Raw genomic sequence first — 19,120 nt, 5'->3', positions numbered from 1 at the left:
GTTAACTGATGTGTCAGTTTGTTTTGCAGAACGTTCTACGATGAAACAGCTGCATGTGCAATGCGCTTTTTAAACTTCCGTTTTGCCTTAAGTTGCAGACAGAAAAATAAATCCTATGTGAATGAAAACAGTACTCACACGGAGTAAATATGCTGGTAACAGACCAAGACTGACACTTTTGACAATGGAGAAGGCTGGTACCAGTCTACGGGGGCCATCCAACCTAAGCAGATGAGCAAGGTCTGTACAGTTTGTAATAAATGCCAGCACCCCATGATTTACTGAGTCCAGTGAGTGTAAGCACTGAGTGGCTGCATCCATATCCAAGTATTCCCACAATCAATACTAATCTAATACCTTAAACCACTGATGCATGTGTGTTGCTGTCATTCTCACCATAAACTGACTGAGAATTCACACTAATATTTGTAATCACACACCTATTATACACTATATGGACTTGTATTTGGTTTTTATTAATAGCTCTGGTTGAGCGTTCACAAAGATGCCGCCAGAGAGTGTATCTGCAGGTATTAACTCCACTGAAAAAGAAGCCAAATGTAGAAGCTGATGCCCACCGCAGTTCAACTATATTACTCTGAGAGGGAGAGGTCTGTGCATCCTCTCTCTCTTTCTCTCTCTCTCTCTCTCTCTCTCTCTCTCCTCTCTCTCAGTCATCCTTTCCCGTCGTGCTGCTGAGCCTGCGACGTTAGCAGTGGATAAAAATAAAAAAAAATCTCTCTCTTTGCTTCTGCAAACGGATGCATAATTTGGAAGGGAAACAAGCGGAGGTACTGTACTGAAATGCACGTTTCTTTCTTGTTGTTTAAATTACATCTATCTTTGAATTTCTGAAGTCTTGCTCTGATAAATAATATGCGATGGATGCAACAAACGACATAGTGAGAATGTACCTGCACTACAGACTCCAACGCTCTGCTGGGTTCAGTCCTGTTGGTGCAACAGAAGCCCATATGGTTGATTTTACGAGGGCATGAAAACACGTTTTTCTCTGTCTGGTTTGCATTACCTGATCTTTTGAGCATATGCGTAATGTTATATGGGGATGTGCGTGTATGGAGGGGTTGTTTTTATTTCCTGGCATTAGTCTAGATTCACCGCTTTTTCCTACACTTGTTGTGGATATTTCAGCAGGTCGGTTTAAATGTTAAACAGAAGTAATTTGAAGAGACGTAAAGTGTCACATGAAGCCAGGATGGTGTTCATGCTGGGTTCTGCGGGGATATGATGGACGGGCAGAGTACGCGCCATGGACAGATGTGCGAGAAGGGATTTAGTATCGAGGGAGGAATCACGCAGGGGATAATACTGTGTGTGTGTGTGTGTGTGTGTGTGTGTGTGTTCCAGCTTGTGTTTTTGAGGGTGAATGGCCCAGCTCTTAAATATCGTTGACTACTCTGTTGCACGACAGGCGCCACACTCTACCTGCAATGAAAGCTTTGGTGTTAACCGGGTTCGGTTGTCCTGGGGTCGTGTTGGTGTGTGTGTGTGTGTGTGTGTGTGTTTGTGTGTGTTAGATAAAAAGGGAGAGAGAAAGGGGTCGAGAGATACAGAGATTTCCTGCCAGCAGCGGCAACAGTGTCCGACTACAGACCGATGGACCACACAGATTCCCTCGCCCACACAGTTTGGGCTGCCAGGCTCGGGGGTAACACGTAGCAACTGTGAACAACATTTTAAAACTATGTATCACTACGTATTTATTATGTCAGTCGGTAGAGTCTGGTGAAGGGTCATGCGTTCCCGAAAATGCAGCAGACGGTGGACGGAGTGCAGGGCTTCAGCACCACGGACAGCGCAGTGTGCTGACCAAGCGCAAGAAGGGCTTTGGTGCTGGTTGTATCAGCTCCACATGTCGGGGAGTCTGGCTGGTTTTAAGATGTGATAGGCGTCTGCTTGAACAGGATTTCAGATTAGGGAATACCAATTTGTATGAACGTTGTTAGGTGGATATTTCTTGGGCATAGAGGGTTAGTTAGAAGGTACATTATCAACAAACATAGCATCTAAATGAACATTATAATGATATAATCACTAAGTGATGCTGCCCAAGTGCAAGTGGGATATTTTTGTATTTTGACTACAGATTTCTCTCTTGGTCAAAGGCTACTAAATAGTTAACATGTGCTTATTGGATTCTGCTTAAAATGACAGAAAGGTATATTGTTTTGATGGCTGATGGATTCCTTCTTTATTACAGTGTAGTAAACATGCATTTACTACAGTCAATAAGGGAAATCTCCACTGCACCTACAGGCACATCAATCACTAGACATGCCCACTCTAATTAAGTTAAAACACATAAAGAATACATGTCAAAGCCACAAGTTATTACAGCCCTTTGCTTTTCGTACTTTTCTTCATTCTCTCTCCAAATACTGCGTTTACGTCTCCCCCCCGCTTATCTTTTTTAATCCGTTGCCTCCTGATGTCAATCATTCCTTATGTTACCGTCAGAGCAAAGAATGCAGCCTCCATCTGCAGTCCGATCACAGGTCCGTAGTGTGCCACAAAAAAAAACAAAAAAAAAAAACAGAGAGGAAATCACTAGGGGAGGCAGGTGTGGGAGACCTCAGTAATGACCACCTACCTAGCAAACCCACTGCCATGCCGCTATGCGATCTTCACTTCATCAGAATAGTTTTGAAGCCTGTTAACCATTTTTTCAGGGAATCAATTGCACTGGCTGTTGTGGTTGCCCTCAAAAGGTGATAGTTGTTATGCTTGGAGAAACCTGAGGCAGTGAAATGGAAGATAGGTGAAGTGACACATTTTCTTTAAAGTTAAAAAAAAAAAAACAGTGACAGAAAAACAAGGCCAATAAAAGAAAGAATTAGTGAGATGCAAATTAATAGAGGGAAGTTAAGTTAATGGAACTGAATACTCATTGTGTCTTGGTAATTGACTGCTTCTACTTATCCAAAGTTGCTTCTCATTCACCCATTCACACTCTCTCACACCAATGGCAGGGGTTGCAATGCAAGGTGGTCACCTGAGCACCTGTGCTGGTTCAGTCGACGAATGACTTACCAACTGAGCTGCAGCTGCCCCCTGTAATTCTTCTCTGAAATACGACATTTAATCTGACGACTTAAATAAAGTAGCACGGGAGTAACTAGGATGAAGAAGACTGTCCCTGTTTTTTCCTGGACGGTTAACTGGCATTTTTATTAAGTGTCGGCATAGGACAATGGAGAGCTGCATGACTGGTTATTGAACAAGAGCCATTTAATTTGCTGTACCTCAGTGTGCCCGCAGTCCCAAACACCCAGGACTCCTCTGACCTAATTAATTCACCTAACACTCCGATGCAGGTCAAAGTGATGATGGTCCAGATGTGAGGGATTGTATGTAGTGAATGTTTTGTAACAGATTAAATGGCAGCAAAATGCAGGAATGATAAATCCAGTTAAATACTTACAATCACTAGTTCATAATTTCTATTTAATTCAATATAAAATGAGCTGAATGCAAAAGCCTTGTGTAGTTTTCTGATTACTGATGGACTAATAAAACAGATGGCTGAGAGTTTGACTGCCTGTCATTCATTATCTCTCTGACTAAGTCACTATATCATGTGCCACCATCAACTTCCTTCATACAGTAGTTGTTGCTATTAGCAACTCAGTGCTGTAGAGACAAACATACCCTTCAAGGCACATTTTTTTTGACTGAAATGTAAACAGAAGTCACCACCAAAATTCAAAGTAGAGGGCTGAAACCTCCTTTGACAGGATGACAGATTGACTGACAAGTCAACAGCAATTTATTGATGTCACATGTTGTAGAGCGTTTTTGCACAGCAAAAATCAGCACTGCATTTACTTGTTAAAAATAAAAAAGCACTAAAAATAAGTTCAACCTTCAAAATTCTGCATAACTACAGCACACAAGCCTTACATGGTGATGCAGCATGGCGAGATCTATGCTTGCTAATGATGAAGTAAGGAGAGGGAGAATTCAACTGTGAAACCATGTAACTAAAAGCAAATATGTTGTCATTGCATGTTTTTGAGTTTTTGAGTAGATATTAAAGTGAAAAAAACAACATAAATTAAAGTTTACCTTCAAAGTTAAAGGGTGACTTTACTAATTGCTTCAGTTGCTTCTTATAGTTCCAGTTTTGGGAGTGCATGTATGTGTACGGTGGTAAACTTCCCTCTGCTAACCTTATAATAAAATGTCTTCCTACTTCTAGCTGACATCATCAGGGGGACTTTTTCAGTTCATGTAATAGTGAAGATGAGGTAGACAAAATACAACCTGCTAATGTCATCTGAACTGAAAAGCATCTTCCAGTGGATAAGGAGCTAGTCCTGAATGTCTCCCTCAGGGAGAAACCTAGTATGTAGGCTGGGATTTGATCCTGCGGACTTCTGCATCCTATCCTGCTGCTCTACCCATTGAGCTACCAGGCCACATAGGGCATGCAAGTGACAGATCCTAACTCAGTGTTTGGAAAGATCATTGCAATACACAAAAACAAGTAGAAAAATAACACTCTTTATGTGACATACAAGCTTTTAAAGACTTTTATGCTGCACTTGATCAGAAATCAAAAGTCCAGGGGGCTGCGTGCATCAATTCCTTGATTGCACTGAAAAGAGCATCTGTTCATTGGTGACATTTTAAATCAACTAAACAAGATTGACTTTAAAAACCGATGTCATATTGTTGAGAGTGGTTTGAGTTGGGACATATCCTGAGGGAAGTAGTTCAAATTTTCCATCACCAGTTCTGACTTTTCTGCCTATTAAGAGGCTTTGCCAGTCTGAAGCAAAAGTGTTGTCTTTGCAAAATTACAAAAAAATAAAATAAAATACAAACAATTATGAAGACTACAACAGAAACTACAACAAACTAAAATCAAATGCATTCATCCAATAAAACTAAACTTTGTTGTAAAAACATAAGATGCAAATTTCAGCATCATTCATGTCAGCTCGCTCAGATCTTCAGCCCTCACCCCCGGCTCCACCTTCCCTGGCCTCAATTTCTCAGCCACACCCTCCAATTCAATTTCTGTATCCATCAGGAAGGATTGTGAATAGATCCTGAGAGGGATAACCCTTGGGGGACATTCACACTTTCTCATACATTCTCCTTCCTCCGCAGCACAGCCTTGGCTATGGCACACTGTGCTCTCTTTCAGTGTACCAGCTGTTGCAGTGCTCTGTGCAATCAATATAACAGTCATGTTTCACAACAACCGTCACTCCTTCACTGCCAGGAACCTGTGGGAGGTCCCCTTGGGCAAGAGACTGAGAGACAAGGCAGACAGTGATTCGCTGACAAGGCTTCAGAAATGCAACAGCAACAACAGGTTGGGGAAATTTGAATGCAGTTTTGTTAGTTGTGGGTTTGGGGAAGTACACAGAGTGAAGATAGAGAAGCTGGGAAACGGGGGAAATCAGGGAAAGAAGTGAAAAGAGCAAGCATGAAACAAAGAAGGAAATTGCAGTATATAGGTAGAGTGTCAAAACTACACACACAGCACACCTAACAATTTGGTAAATGCCCCTCATCAGATAATTTTAGTAACCATCATCCACCTCCTGGTGGGACTCTGTTCTGATATTTGACCACAGAATCCATGGAGCTCAATCAAATTTGATGGTTTTGTGGCACAGATCTGACTTTTGAACACGGACTACACATTTTCAATAGTATTAAGGTCAGGACTTTGGAAAGGCCACTGCAAAGGCTTGTTGCTGGTCTGCGTTACTCACTTTACCAGCAGCTTCAATCTGTGTTTAGACTCCTTGGTGTGTTGGAATACCAGGATGTGCCCAGGTTTCCTTTCTGTAGCTGATACAAACTTAGATATTTGTCCTCCAGCATAATTTCATCCACTCTGTGCAATGCACCAGGTTCACTGATAACAGCCTGAGAACATGATGCTACCTCTACCGCGCTTGGTTGTCTCTCCTTCATTCCTCCAAACACACAACTGAAAAACCTCAATCAGTGTCTCATCTGACCGTAAAACTTCCCTTCTTTGTCTAAAGGCATGATTCATGCTTTTCAAAAGTAATATTGATAGGAAGAAGCGTTAACAGATGTATATCTGCAAAAACTCTGTTATGCTGCAGATGGGCATTAACTAAAGTTAAACCCTCATTAACAATTCTTCATTAATTTTATCTGCAAAAGTTTTTTTTTTTTTATTGGCTCCCTGTGGTTCTTGGACAATACTCAAGCCAGCAAAGAATGTGGCACTGATGACCACATTTAGGAGAGGACTGGAATCAGTGTTCAATGACCGGACAGCAGTCTTTATGTTGAAGCCAATTATTCAATAATAATTTCTTTTCTCACATTAGAGCGAGAGGAGATTTGCAACCCAGCCAAATATGTTTAATAGGGAAAATGTGGTCATCTGTGTCCCACTGCAGGACAGAAAGGTGTGCATGCTGTGTCATTGACCGTGGTGTGTGGACAGCAGCATATCGGCCATAAGACGTGTTATTTTCCTCTACATACATGTACTTTTTAGGAACCCTACAATACACAATAGTTGGAACTGTGTAGTGCGATAAAGTGCTTCTATGATGAAACAATTCGACTTGTCTGATCTTCAATTCACATTTAGAAATGAATAATCTCCTGAGGAGGAAGGAGCTTGACATGACTCATAGTGCACGTGGCTCCTACTGTTAGGGGCGCTATTTTCAAGCACTTACTGCAGTGAACAGTGTCCCGATACGGAGAGGATTTATTCATATTTTAAAGTGCATGGTGATATGTAACAGTTTAATTTTAGTAATTAAAATAAAAACTAAACAATCTGACAAAAACAAAACTAACAAATTAAGCTGATAAGCAAGTTGCAGTAACTGCAGCAATTTAAATAATATTACTGGCACTTCTCTGCAATGATGTGTGCAATGTCTTCTTAAATGTTTATCTGTCAAGTTGGTGTTGACTGTGTGTACTGTATGGGTGTTAAGTAAGGACACCATCTGTTATAATGTTTGCTTTGTGCCAACCCCCCACCCTTATTAACCCACACCCATGCTCACAGATACAAAGTCTTTCAGTGTTCATGTCTGATGAAGAAAACCTTGCTGAGATTCTGTGTGTGCGTGCGTGTGTGTGTGTGTGCAAGTGAGAGAGAGGCAGAACATGATGGAAGAAGAGTGGGTGTGAAGCGAAGAGCACTGTAATTGTTACAGAGTGATGAATAAAAATAACAAAGATTGAGCAAAAGAAAAAAAAAGTTGCTTTAAATTTTAGCCTCTGGCATGCTAATAAATGTAAATATTTGCACGTATATCACACACACACACACACACACACACACAAATATAGAAATACAATTACACACATGTACATGAACACACATCCAGAGTGGATTTTTGAATAATGGCTTGTTTTTTTTTATTCTGATCTGCCCTAGATTCATTTGGCATCTGTGCTGCAGACTCATCTCACTCTTACTCTCTTTTCCCTCTGAGTTGTTATCTCGCTGCTTTCTCTCTCTCTCTCTCTCTCACACACACACACACACACACACACACACACACACACACACACATGCACACACACACTGACACTTCACCCTCTTATTGTACCCTGCCTCTCTTCTTGAATCCCTCCTTCTTTCCCTCTCTTTATCCATCTTCCCCTTAGTCTCTCTCTCTCTCTCTCTCTCTCTCTCTCAGTACAGACTGCTAAGATCTGGGTATAAATATTTTAGCTCTGTCACCCACTCTGCGTGCTGTTTTACAAACAGACAGTACCTCTGTGGTTGTGTGTGTACATCCAGGCCCAGTTTAGATGGATGACTATGTGGAGGTATTTTCTACTGAAGCATCTGTTTGGATTCTAATTTGTGTTCTGGCTTACAGAAACTGCATGTTTCATTTACTTGGCTTGAGGGCCGATGTAAATATGCAGGTTTTTGTATAAAGTGACAGGATTTCGTAATATGACAGTATGTTTATCAAGGTACCAATCTGCTTCATTTTGAAGGAACTGATTATTTATTAAAAAAATATATTACTGTTATTGTTAGTGTTAGTTGGTTCAAATAACTGATGTGAATGAGTGTGAATGCTACTTAAAAAACTTCACAGCGCTTCATAAGGCATATGCAATATTTGTGGAAACTCAGGTATCCTATTTCAGTAAAAGTACAATAGTATATACATAGTACAACAGTTACTAATACAAAGTCAGGTGCGAGTAAAAGATATGATATAAAATATTATTTAAGTAAATTACAAATAAATAGTTATATCATGCAAATGTTCTTAAAATAAAAGGTGTGAAAAAGTTTTAAATGCAAAAGTACTCTTTTTGTTAAATGACTCATTTTAACACTCGCAAGAAAAGGTAATGATGCTGTTTCCTGGTTTTCCACATTAATTGGTCATAAAATGTGATCTGATCATCAACAAAGTCACAAATATCAAAACAATATTTTTAAATTTATTAAACACACACAGTCATAATCTTTCATGTCTTAATGAAACACACACATTAAACATAAAAAGTGATGGTAGTTAAAGTAAGGGCAACATTAGGCTTCCGATGTCACTTAACATTCACTGGAGTCGGGCGGTAAAAACGAGGACCTACACTGAAGACTTATGGATTTGCATGGAGCTGTGAATGTTTACAGAGTAATGTCAGAGACATTAGATATTCATCAATCCACTGTTAGGGTATTAATGGAGATGGTTTGGTGTTATTGCTACTCTCCATAGAAGTGGGTGCTCAGCCAAGATCACTCCGGAGACACAATAACATATGCTCAATGAGCTAAAAAGTTGAAGAATTCAATGGCGTTGGTTAACATCTCTGTTCAGGATTCAACTACAAAACGCTGAACATTCATAGCAAGACAGAGGAAACCGTTGCTTTCCAAAAACAACATTGCAGCACAGTTCAAAACCACCTTGCCACTCTATAGCACTACTTGGAAAATGCCTTGTGGGCAGATGAAATGAAAGTAGAGAGTTCTGAGAAGAAAAGGCCGCACTATGTATGGTGGAATAAGAGGAAAATATCATTCTAACAGTAAATCATTAGAGAGCATTATGATTTAGGGCTGTTCTGGTTACTCCAGGCCTGAACCACATGTGGATGTGGAGGAATTTCCAAGTTTATCAAGGTATGCTACAGGATAATGTCAGGGTGGCTATCTGCAAGGTGAAGCGCAGAAGAAGCTGCCAATCAAAGTTATTGTACTAAAGAATGATTTTAGAGAGACATAATCCATCCTTTTGGAGTCGCCCAGTCCGAGCCCAGACCTAAACCCAAATGAGATTCAGTGAAGAGACCTCATAAGAAGCAGATCTCAATCAGACGTCCTAAAACTATGGCTGATCTGAAGCAGTTCTGTGAAGAAGAATGGACAAAACGTTCTCTGGAACGTTGCCCCAAAACCTAATCAAGCAGAACTTGCTGAAATTGCTGAAACTGACTGGTTGGAAGAGCAAGCCTTGCTTAAAACATTTAGAAGCCAATAACTTTGCACAGCCGGCAGTGTTGTTCAGAGAGCCTTAATCACAGGTGTCAAAGGCACCTCTCCACATTAAGACAGTTAGAAAAGGCTTTAGAAAAAGTTACATTTCTTTAAGTACAGTAGTTCCGTAAATGTACTCGCAATTATATGGGGAAGAAAGGGGAAGAAAGGGGAAGAAAGGGGAAGAAAAAAAAACAAAAAACAAGGTTGGGCTCAGTGAGGATGGTAAAACCAGAAGCATCGCTTGATGTTCGGGACACCGTGTTTAGATTATTGCAGACAGACTTCTGCATCTGAAAGCTCCATCTAGTGGCCAAGTGTTTTTTCAGTACAAACAGACCAAACCCTGGCAGTGTGTGCACAGTGAGTGCTCCAGGCCTAACGCCCCTATAGATTCTTTGTCCCTACCCTCTCATACAATTCACATAACTCTTTGTTGAGGTAGCTCCCCCATGTGGGGAGGCAGGCATCTGCTAAACTTGTACATTATTTGAACGCTAAGCATCAAAATGGCAGATACCATCTCCTGGCCAATATAGTGGCTAGTTTACCATTTACTATTTTTCACCCTAAACAATCAAAGGTACTGGGTTAATACCGTGCATCCACCCCGGCCTCGTCCAGACAGTTTTTTCATTATCTAAACGCAGCTGCGTGTTCGCTGCTAAGAGCCGCTGTTGGTCATTTTCGCTTGCGTGTACAAACAACCTACATAGTTGTATTTTACAAGAGCACACTTCTTCTTCATTCTTACATTTTCCATTTCCCTGGTTAGATTCCCACAGACATTCTGTGATGCTGAGTCTTGAGTCATTGAGACTAAAATGCAGAAGTAAGCTGTTGGCTTGAAGTAATCAATAGTCAAACCAATGCTACCTCTCCCAACTGCCAATAACAATATTGATTGCTGTACATTCTCTGTTAACACAAGCCAAGGGAAGTTCATTTGTTCTTTTTCATTTTGTTTTTCACTTTTCCTCTCATTTCTTTTCCTGCAGTTTTCTGTGTGTTTAAGTCTCAGCAGAGTAGAATTACACCTTCACACCGTAGGCCCCAACAGACATACATTGTAAAATGTGCACAAAAAAACCTAAGCCAGTCACATTTTCTCCGCTTTACACTCGTCGGAGTTCAAATGATTTCACAAATGCTCACACTTAATCCACCAGCAAGGCGACAAAAGCTTAGACAAGTGTGTGTTAAAATCAATGTGTGTATGTGGAACTGTACTGTGCTGTACTTACTGTACTGTTAGTATTCGTAAACAGCTTATGCAAAATTCTGCGCAGTTTTAACAGATTATTTGTTTTTTAACTATCAAATAAAATGTAAGTCATTTGATTATGTGCGTATATTTCATTCCACAACCATACTCACAAGTGATTCTGAGTGATCTTGATTCTGTTGCCATGAACAATCCTCTGCATGCGCATGTGCTCTCTATGTATTTTACACAACCTTAATACGATGACTGATCCAAGCATTGAGGTATCAACAAACAGCCCACACTGGTTAGACCTGTGTAATCATTAAAGTCACAAATTAATGTTGCTGCACTTGAGAAATACCTGGAGACAAAACAATTAAATAAACCGTTACTTTTTAAACAGACACCAATATTGTCAGGCACAAAAAAACTGCCTAGCCTGCATAAATGACATATCAGTTATTTTAAGAAAATGACTTGGAAGCTGAGACACAGTTTCCTTTGTTACATAACCGATTCAATTGTGACAAACATAAACTCTACTGTCTCCTATCTACTCGAACCTCCTACTCAGAGAGATGGAGATTATCCTGATGTAGTGTTTTTTTTGTTGCATTTGATTCAATAAGCCCTAAATGCACGGCAAAATGTGGCTTAGGTTAAGAAGATTCATACATGCTGTCTAGACAGAAGTCTGTTAATACAAAAGGTACTTTGATACAACTTCATATACAACAAAATATCATTTTGCAGATGTAGCATGGAGCAACACAGTGAACAAAAGGGCGCATTATGGAAATTCCATTAGAGAGAGACAGTTGTTAGAAACGTGGTTCGGGGTTGTAAAAATGACAGTCCACACGTACCCTTCATATGATGTATGTAAATAACAAAAATATTAACAGGGTGTGTCTGTGTGAGAGGAATCAGTGGTGTAAAGCGTGTACAGCATGTGTGTGTGTGAGTGTTAAACCACTACAACCTACAGAATGAACGAGATGAAAGCGCTTTTGGACTATGTAGAGAGTAAACTTCAGAGGAGCCCACCTTCAGAGGCTTTTCCTCTGATGTGCGCTTAATCTGCAGACTATCGCAAAACCCAATAAAACGACACATCAGGTTTTAACAATGACAGCAGTTTTTATCTTTCAAAACTATAACATTTTAAAAAGCACGAGCCAGAGGTAAATTAAATCATATGGTTCGCTGAAATAAGGCGGTTTGCCTCCCCAAAAACAAGGGCGGACACCAGTGGATCAACTGCTGCCTCTCCTCCATGTCTGTTTAAGCTGATAGGAAGGAAAACCTCTGACTTTTAGGTTTAGTGCAAGAACGTGGATGCGTTTAAAATAACCGCGATACAACACGTTTTGTGAAAACTGAGTTGAAAAATGTTAGATTTTTCTCTATTACACCACCCCTCAGACCCCCACCAGCTCCTGTACCTGGCTAATCAAAACAATAAAAAGCTTCAACAACGCTATAGTCAAACAAACTGGACATTGTACCGCAGGATCGTTCATTACGGCAGAAAAAGAAACTGGGTATTTTACTTAAAAAAACAGCAGATGTTGAGTGGATTGGATATTGAGTGCTATGTAATAAATGCTTGTTTATTTACAGGACACCTTCCGTTATTTTGAACTTGCTTCTTTGGTTCTAGTACATAAATGTCATTAAACTTCCCACTGACTTAATATATCTCTCTACTTCTAGCTGAAAAATGCCTCCAGATGACATCACTTGGAGAAACCTTCAGTTCAGATCATATCATCTTGGTGCTCTTACTATGGAGGTTGTAATTGTGTTCAGCCTGCTTTTTCAAAGCTCCCCCTGATGAAATCATCTGTTGTAAGTTGTAATGATTAAAAAAAACTCCTCTGGGTGATGTCATCTGGAGAAGTTTTTCAGCAAGAAGCAGAGAAACATTTTTTACAGGGAAGTCAGAGGGGAGTTTAAAAGCATTGACAGCCTAAACTAAAGCCACAGAGAGCAAGTTGAAAATTGGTGAAGTCGCCCCTTAAGTTCACAGACTGAATGATTACTACCCATTTGTGCAGGCATCTTAAGGTGAGTCTGTTATTGAAGTGGGTGATTGCTAAAAAGATCAATTTGCTCCATAAAGGCAAACCATCAACACAAACACTTGCTCAAGTGTTGAAATGAGATAAGATGAAAGAGCTGTCGTTGACTTTGCTTAAGGTGAAATAGTTCCATTTTTGCCAGGCGAATTACTCCTAATGTGTGTATTTCATGTGTACGGTACGTATGTCAGAAGTACCCTCGAAGTACTATTGTGTCCTCAGATACGCACAAAGGGATTCACATACAAGAACAATCATACATCGCATCCCTCGAAAAGGTGTCCTCATCAATCACGTTCATGATACAATGCACTACCCTGAGGAAGAAAAGATTCCCCCAAACATATTTTTCACGTCAACTTTTGCATCTTTTGTAACCTTCTTTCTACCGCTAATGCTCTCCTCCTCTTTCGCTCCCTCTCTTTGTCTCGTTCGCCTGAAGCTCTGCAGTTAGGAGGCTCAGTGGCAGATTTTGCCTGGCAGTACTAAGGACACATGTGCCTTGAAGGAAAGACAGAGACGCAAAGACAGATGGGTGGGCTCTGAAAATAGACAGTGTTTGTTAGAGGCTCAGTTTCAGTCTTGCCTCCTGTAGAATCGTGAAAACCATCAGTGGCAAAGTCGAGTAGGAAGTTTACTGTCAATATACTGTATACGCCACCTACTCTCTAAGTAATTAAATGGAGAATATTCCTTTTAAATTGGTAATTTCATGATGTTGTAATGTTGGTAATGTTGCAGTTTTTCAGTGTGCAGTTCTGCTGGTGACAAGTCACACCAGCCGTGCAGACTCACACGTCTCACTACTCACACTTTCTGTGATGAAATTGGTTTGATTTCAATTCTAATTACTAGTCTGATACACACTGTGAGTGTGTGAAACAGGAAGAAGACAGAAATTACTCCGAATGTCTGGTTCATGCTTATCTCAGCCAGTGGCACTTAACCAACACTGACAATTTGCCAAACGTATAAGCTTCTTCTCACCCGTTAGCTCCGTTGTCATCCCTGCCTCTCCTGAATTTTGTGACATCTCCTTGGTTGTTTTCTTGCACACCTGCTCTCTTCAGATTTTTAAAAATGTCTTTTGTGGCAGCATTAATTTCTTGCCTCATTACTAATATTTCAGGATGGCTTTTGTTTCACATGCATGAGTGCATATACTTACATGATGAATTTTTGAGTTGGTAGAATACATTTTTGACATATGCATTCTTCCAACATGTGTTGCATTTTATGTCTCTTACTTAGAAAAAAGGTATTATTTACCATTATTCATGTGTAGGTATTACTTATTGTTTCTGGGCTTACAGATAATGTAATTTGGATATGCAGATTATAAACTCAGACATTTATTGAATTCATTTATCTGAGAAGCATTTACAGTGCCTTTGAAATATAGGATTTATTGTGAATTTGCTTCTTGCCCTGATGATCTCAGAGATGATGAGGCATGAGGCATGATAATTGGATGTTTACATAATCAAATTACAAATGGGACTTGTCCAGATGAACACTGCACAATTGACTAATTTTATTATTTTCGTGAAAATTACATATTATTTTGCATTATTTTGTTATTTTGCTTGTTTTTTTTTTGTTTTTTGTTTTTTTTTAGCATAAATGTAAATTTGTATGCAACCAAGCACTGGCACCCTGTTTCAGGCATAATTAGGCATCTTTCCCTGCTCTTTCAACACACAGAGGAATCACAGTGAGATCACAAGCTTGTTTATCTCTCATAAAGCAGGCAAGAGATTTTTACCTGCTCAGGTACAGATGTAGAGGTCAAGACTTTCTCATGCTCAAGAAATGAGTCATCTGAAATTAGAAACTTTTAATGTAGAAAATCAAATCTACTAGAGTTAAGAAGCTCCATACAATTGATTTTTTTTTAGAGCAGTTGTGTTAACATTCTCATACCTATGTAGCAGTATGAGGCACAGTCTAGACAACACATTCCTCCAATTAACTTTTGTAACCATCATATTACGCATAAAGCTGCCGAGTAAAGGAACTTCTTTACATGTTAGCTGAAGTCCAATTTTATTTGTTTGTTTCTTTTTTCGCTTATCCTATTAGGTGTCTCCACATTGGGCCGTGAATCATATTTCCTGCTTATTGATTTGGCACAGGTTTTTATGCCAAAAACCCTTTCCAGTCCAAGTCTCCCTCGTTTCTCCAGGCTTGGTTTCGGCACACAGAGTTCACTGGCTTGTGCCTCCTCAGTGGCTGGGGTTGGAACAGTTTTAGCGCTTAGTGTCTTGTCCAGGGACAGTTTGACATATGGCCAGGGGAAGTCAGGCTTTCAACTGCCAATCCTGCAGACAATCGGTGACCTCTCTACCCACTGAGCCACTGCGGCCCACGTCAGTTATAGTCCAATTAATGGTTGAAAATGTTCTCACTAGAAGGACTGTTAGTCTGCTGATCTGTAAATGCGCACACCTCTAAACTGAAATGGAAAAGGAAAAATCCCATCTGTAATATAATGTCACCTCTCTCAGGTAATTTCACTGTTTATCTAACTTCCATGACTGTTCTCCTTCCTGTCTTCGTTTTTCTTATCTTTCCCGATCTCCTCAGATTTGCTTGCATCTCGACCCTTCTCCTGGCTTTGCCTTGTCTACTGGTTTTTCTTTTCTTTGTTCCTCAAACTTGTCTCCAATACTTTCCGTGTTTCACTGTTCTTCATAACGCATGTTCAAACGCACAGATACAGTCACCCCCACACACGAGTGTTGCAGCACCCACCCTCGGCTCTTTGAGAGAGCGTGGAAGTTATACAAATGCTGACTGCACCTAGTTATGAGTAAGGCCTCTTTGTGTGTCTGTGTGTGTTTGTGTACAGATGAACGGAAGAAAAATTACTCATGATTCATTTCCAACCCTCTCATTGTGTCAGCAGCTGCTTCCCTTTGATGTGATTATGAGTGGGAGAGGTAGAGAATGATTGAGAGGGAGAGAGACAGCAAACCTCTGTAGGTGAGAGAGGAGAGAAATGAAGATGAATATTAACACTTAGTGTAAACTTATAAAGCAGTGTCACCTCTGAATACCAAGACAATAATCGCCAACTGTCTGCGAGGCCCTTAGGGGCCATGCTGCTCATCCCAGTGTCTGACTAAAATTGTGATGTTTCCGTGTGGATGTGTCTTGTGTATGTGGACATTATTTGGCTGTTATAAATACACACGGGAAGCTGGTGGAGTAATGCCACATGGTGTCCAACTATTACTGAGACTAACAATAAGGCTGTATAGAAAACCCACTACTACTTGCCTGGTGAGGGAGTTTTACTGAAAAGCAGATGAGGAAATGCTGCATTACTTTTCAGTTTTGTGCCTTTGTCCAAAGTTTAACCTACAGTACACCGTAAATCAGGAAAGTGCCACTCTATTAACTAACTTTTTAACATGACAACTTGTAGAGAAAACACTTTTGTGGTCTACAGCTGCCAAATGAATACACAAAAGAAACTGAAGTCCCCACTGCAGTCCTCAGTGTTACTTTTGAGAGTATTAAAGAACATAACGGTATGTTTGCTGTTCTGCAACACAGAATTAGGAATATTCAACTTTTTGCAGTTATTCTCTTGAGTGCGTACATTTGTGCAGTACAATTTGGCAGAAATCTCATTAGAGACGTGTCGCGCACAGCTGGAAACTGCCGCCTCAAATGGAAGGTCAGAGGGTTCACTCAAAATATTAGCATTCCTCCTCCGGGGACTAAAAATATCCTCGGCAATTTTAATGGTCCTATTAGTTTTTGACATCTTGGGTAGAAAGTTGACAGGTTGACTTGAGGGTATCCCAAGAGGAAAACTCTTGGGAGTTTCCAAAATGTAAATGGTTCAGGCATGGTTGTAAAGTACATTCTGGCAATATTTCATTTTAGTCCAACTGACAGCTATAACATGGACCTTTAAGAGGAAATATCCCCAGAGGACCCATTTTGTTAACGAAACAACGCAAAGCTATCGGTGCACCAGCGCCCTTATAAAAAATAATATATTTCTGAGAATTTTACAGCGATTTTAGGAAACATAAAACTATTTTTTCCTGAATAAGCACCATCCCGAATGTGCTCCAGTTCAAATTTTAATCTTCTAAACTTTATTTGACTAAGTGTAGACACTGGAGTATGCACATCTTCAATGAGCTTTGCTTTTGCGTGCATGTTTTAGTCTCCTTTAGTTTTTGCTTTTCTTCAGACAATGAGAACACGCCGGGGAGATGCTTCAAGTCTGTTTGAGTACTCGGCTTGGAACCCGGTGTGTCTGTATGGTACATACAATCACTGTATAAGTGCAAGTGTTTGTTTAAGTATCTGCAGGGGTTATGCAAAACATGCCCTGTGCACTCATGTCACTTGCAAGTATTTGACTGTGAGCGAGAGGTTGAAGAATGTGTGTTTTCCCGTGTGTGTGTGTGTGTGTGCTCCTGCAATGTCTCATGCTCAAGCCTACTTACTGTGCCTAGCCACGATCGTGTGTAATGCTGCCCTCGTTCTCCGTTTAACTTGTAAGGGAGGAGCAGGATCAGCCCAGTATTATTGCTGAAAATGAGATGTCACACTCAGTTCACTATGGGGCAGCCGGCTGGGCTGATTTAGACTGTCTGTGTGGGTATGTCTGTGCTTGTGTGCCTGTGTGTGTGTCAGGGAGAGGGTGAGAGGGCCGCGGGGAGAGAGAGAGAGAGAGAGATAGAGGGAAGGAGACTGATAAAGAGAGGCAGAGACCAGTAGATGGATAGAGAGACAGAAGAAAAGCCCCTGTGTCTGTGCTTCCGCTTCTTTGACAGTTATTTGCACAAATTATTCATAGGCAGCCAATGTGTTGTGTACTGACAGCTAGAGTTGTGACAGGTGTCCTGCTTTGTGACTGAAACAAGTAGATGGTTAGCATCTCGTTTTATATATATGTATATATTACCACTTACAGGTCGAGCCATCTGTCACCTCGCGCCCTCCTAATGGATCATCGGCCGTCGTTTTCATGGCTGTTATCGTCCTGCTTGTCGGCTCGGGCCACGTTAATTCAGGTGAAATAAAGTGACATATGAGCAACAGAGAAAGAGAGAAGACTGAATGGTACAAATATGCGATGGAGATGGAGTAAAAAATAGACTAGTGACAGGCATATTGTGGGTAGATAGATAGAGAGATAGATAGATGGGTCCATTGCACACTTGTGCAATGGACGATGCCGAGATGCCGAGAAACAGACATCCCGCTTTACCTCGCTCTCTTTGCTCCACCTTTCGTTCTCTCTCTGACAACTCATCCACACAGTGACTTTGCTGCATTTCTGTTTGCTTTTGAAATCTCTTCGTCCTGAGTAATGCATTATTAGAAAAAGTTGCATTTTGAAGTAAGGTATTTCTTTTCCTTGTAACACTCTCGTCCTTTGAAATGTAGGTAATATGCTAAATGTTATTGCTGGCATTTAAACAAAAGCTGAATTCCTTTTACTAACACTCAGCCTTACTGCTGTGCCTAATGGACATAATGAGCAAATTGCTTCGCAGTTAAATAAAGTTAAGTGACTGTGCATAATGATTTGAAGTCACCTACTGTAGCTGTTCCTGTACATCTCATTCTAAATTTAAATGAATTACCAGTCAAACACGTAGTATTTCTTTCCATTGTGATCTTGCATTATTCTACCCATTTCACTATAAATCCCTCTTTTTTTTTTCTTTATTTCAGTTCCACATTCAATTTTGTCTCCCGAGGACCATCGAGGACCTGTGTCTCAAGAGGAACAAGGCAATCAGCAAATTTTCCGCATCAACCATCTCCCAACCCTGGGAACCCCTTCTCTCACCAGAAAATCTTCATAAGGGATACACAGTTAGAAAAGAGAAAGGAGTCCTTTTGTGTGCGCGGACGAACATAGAAGGGGAACAAGGTAGGAAACTATTTTAGTGTGAAAAAAGAAGTCATTTCCTGTTGTATATTGGGGGGAGGTTTTCCATTTCTCGGAATCTAAGAGATTTCCTCGTTTTTGCAAAAATATTCTTTTTATATGGAGGATGGCCCCACTTTGCTGTGACTGTGTGTGTGCTCAGAGAAACACCCAACATGTTGGGTATATCCTATCTACCTGGGCTGCCACGCATGTATACACTAAACATTTGCCAGTAATGACATTATCCAAGAACAAAAACTGACAAGTCATAGTTCAACACTTGCTTATCATCTTGCCAGTGTGAATGTTAGCATGTGGGCCATGTATGTCACTTTAAATGAGTGTATGTGCAGCGTGTGAGCATGAGTGAGGCTTTAGGCACACAGTTTAGCACTGTGCTGAAAGCATTAGTTAGTGTCTTCACA

At 40.4% G+C, this 19,120-nt stretch overlaps 1 protein-coding gene across 1 annotated transcript in view; it reads left to right on the top strand.

Moving 5' to 3' along the window:
* Positions 1 to 668: 668 nt before the first annotated feature.
* LOC137100311 (protein phosphatase 1 regulatory subunit 29) overlaps positions 669 to 19,120 on the top strand; it is a 60,905-nt gene continuing 42,453 nt past the window's right edge. The window contains exons 1-2 of the mRNA XM_067478063.1: positions 669 to 791; positions 18,494 to 18,695. The gene's annotated coding sequence lies outside the window, so the exon portion shown is untranslated. The remainder of the gene's footprint in view (positions 792 to 18,493; positions 18,696 to 19,120) is intronic.

This window comes from Channa argus, chromosome 15 (genome assembly GCF_033026475.1).
Source record: "Channa argus isolate prfri chromosome 15, Channa argus male v1.0, whole genome shotgun sequence".
NCBI lineage: Eukaryota > Metazoa > Chordata > Actinopteri > Anabantiformes > Channidae > Channa > Channa argus.
The sequence above is the reverse complement of the archived record's forward strand: the minus strand, read 5'-3'. Positions and strand labels throughout refer to the sequence as shown.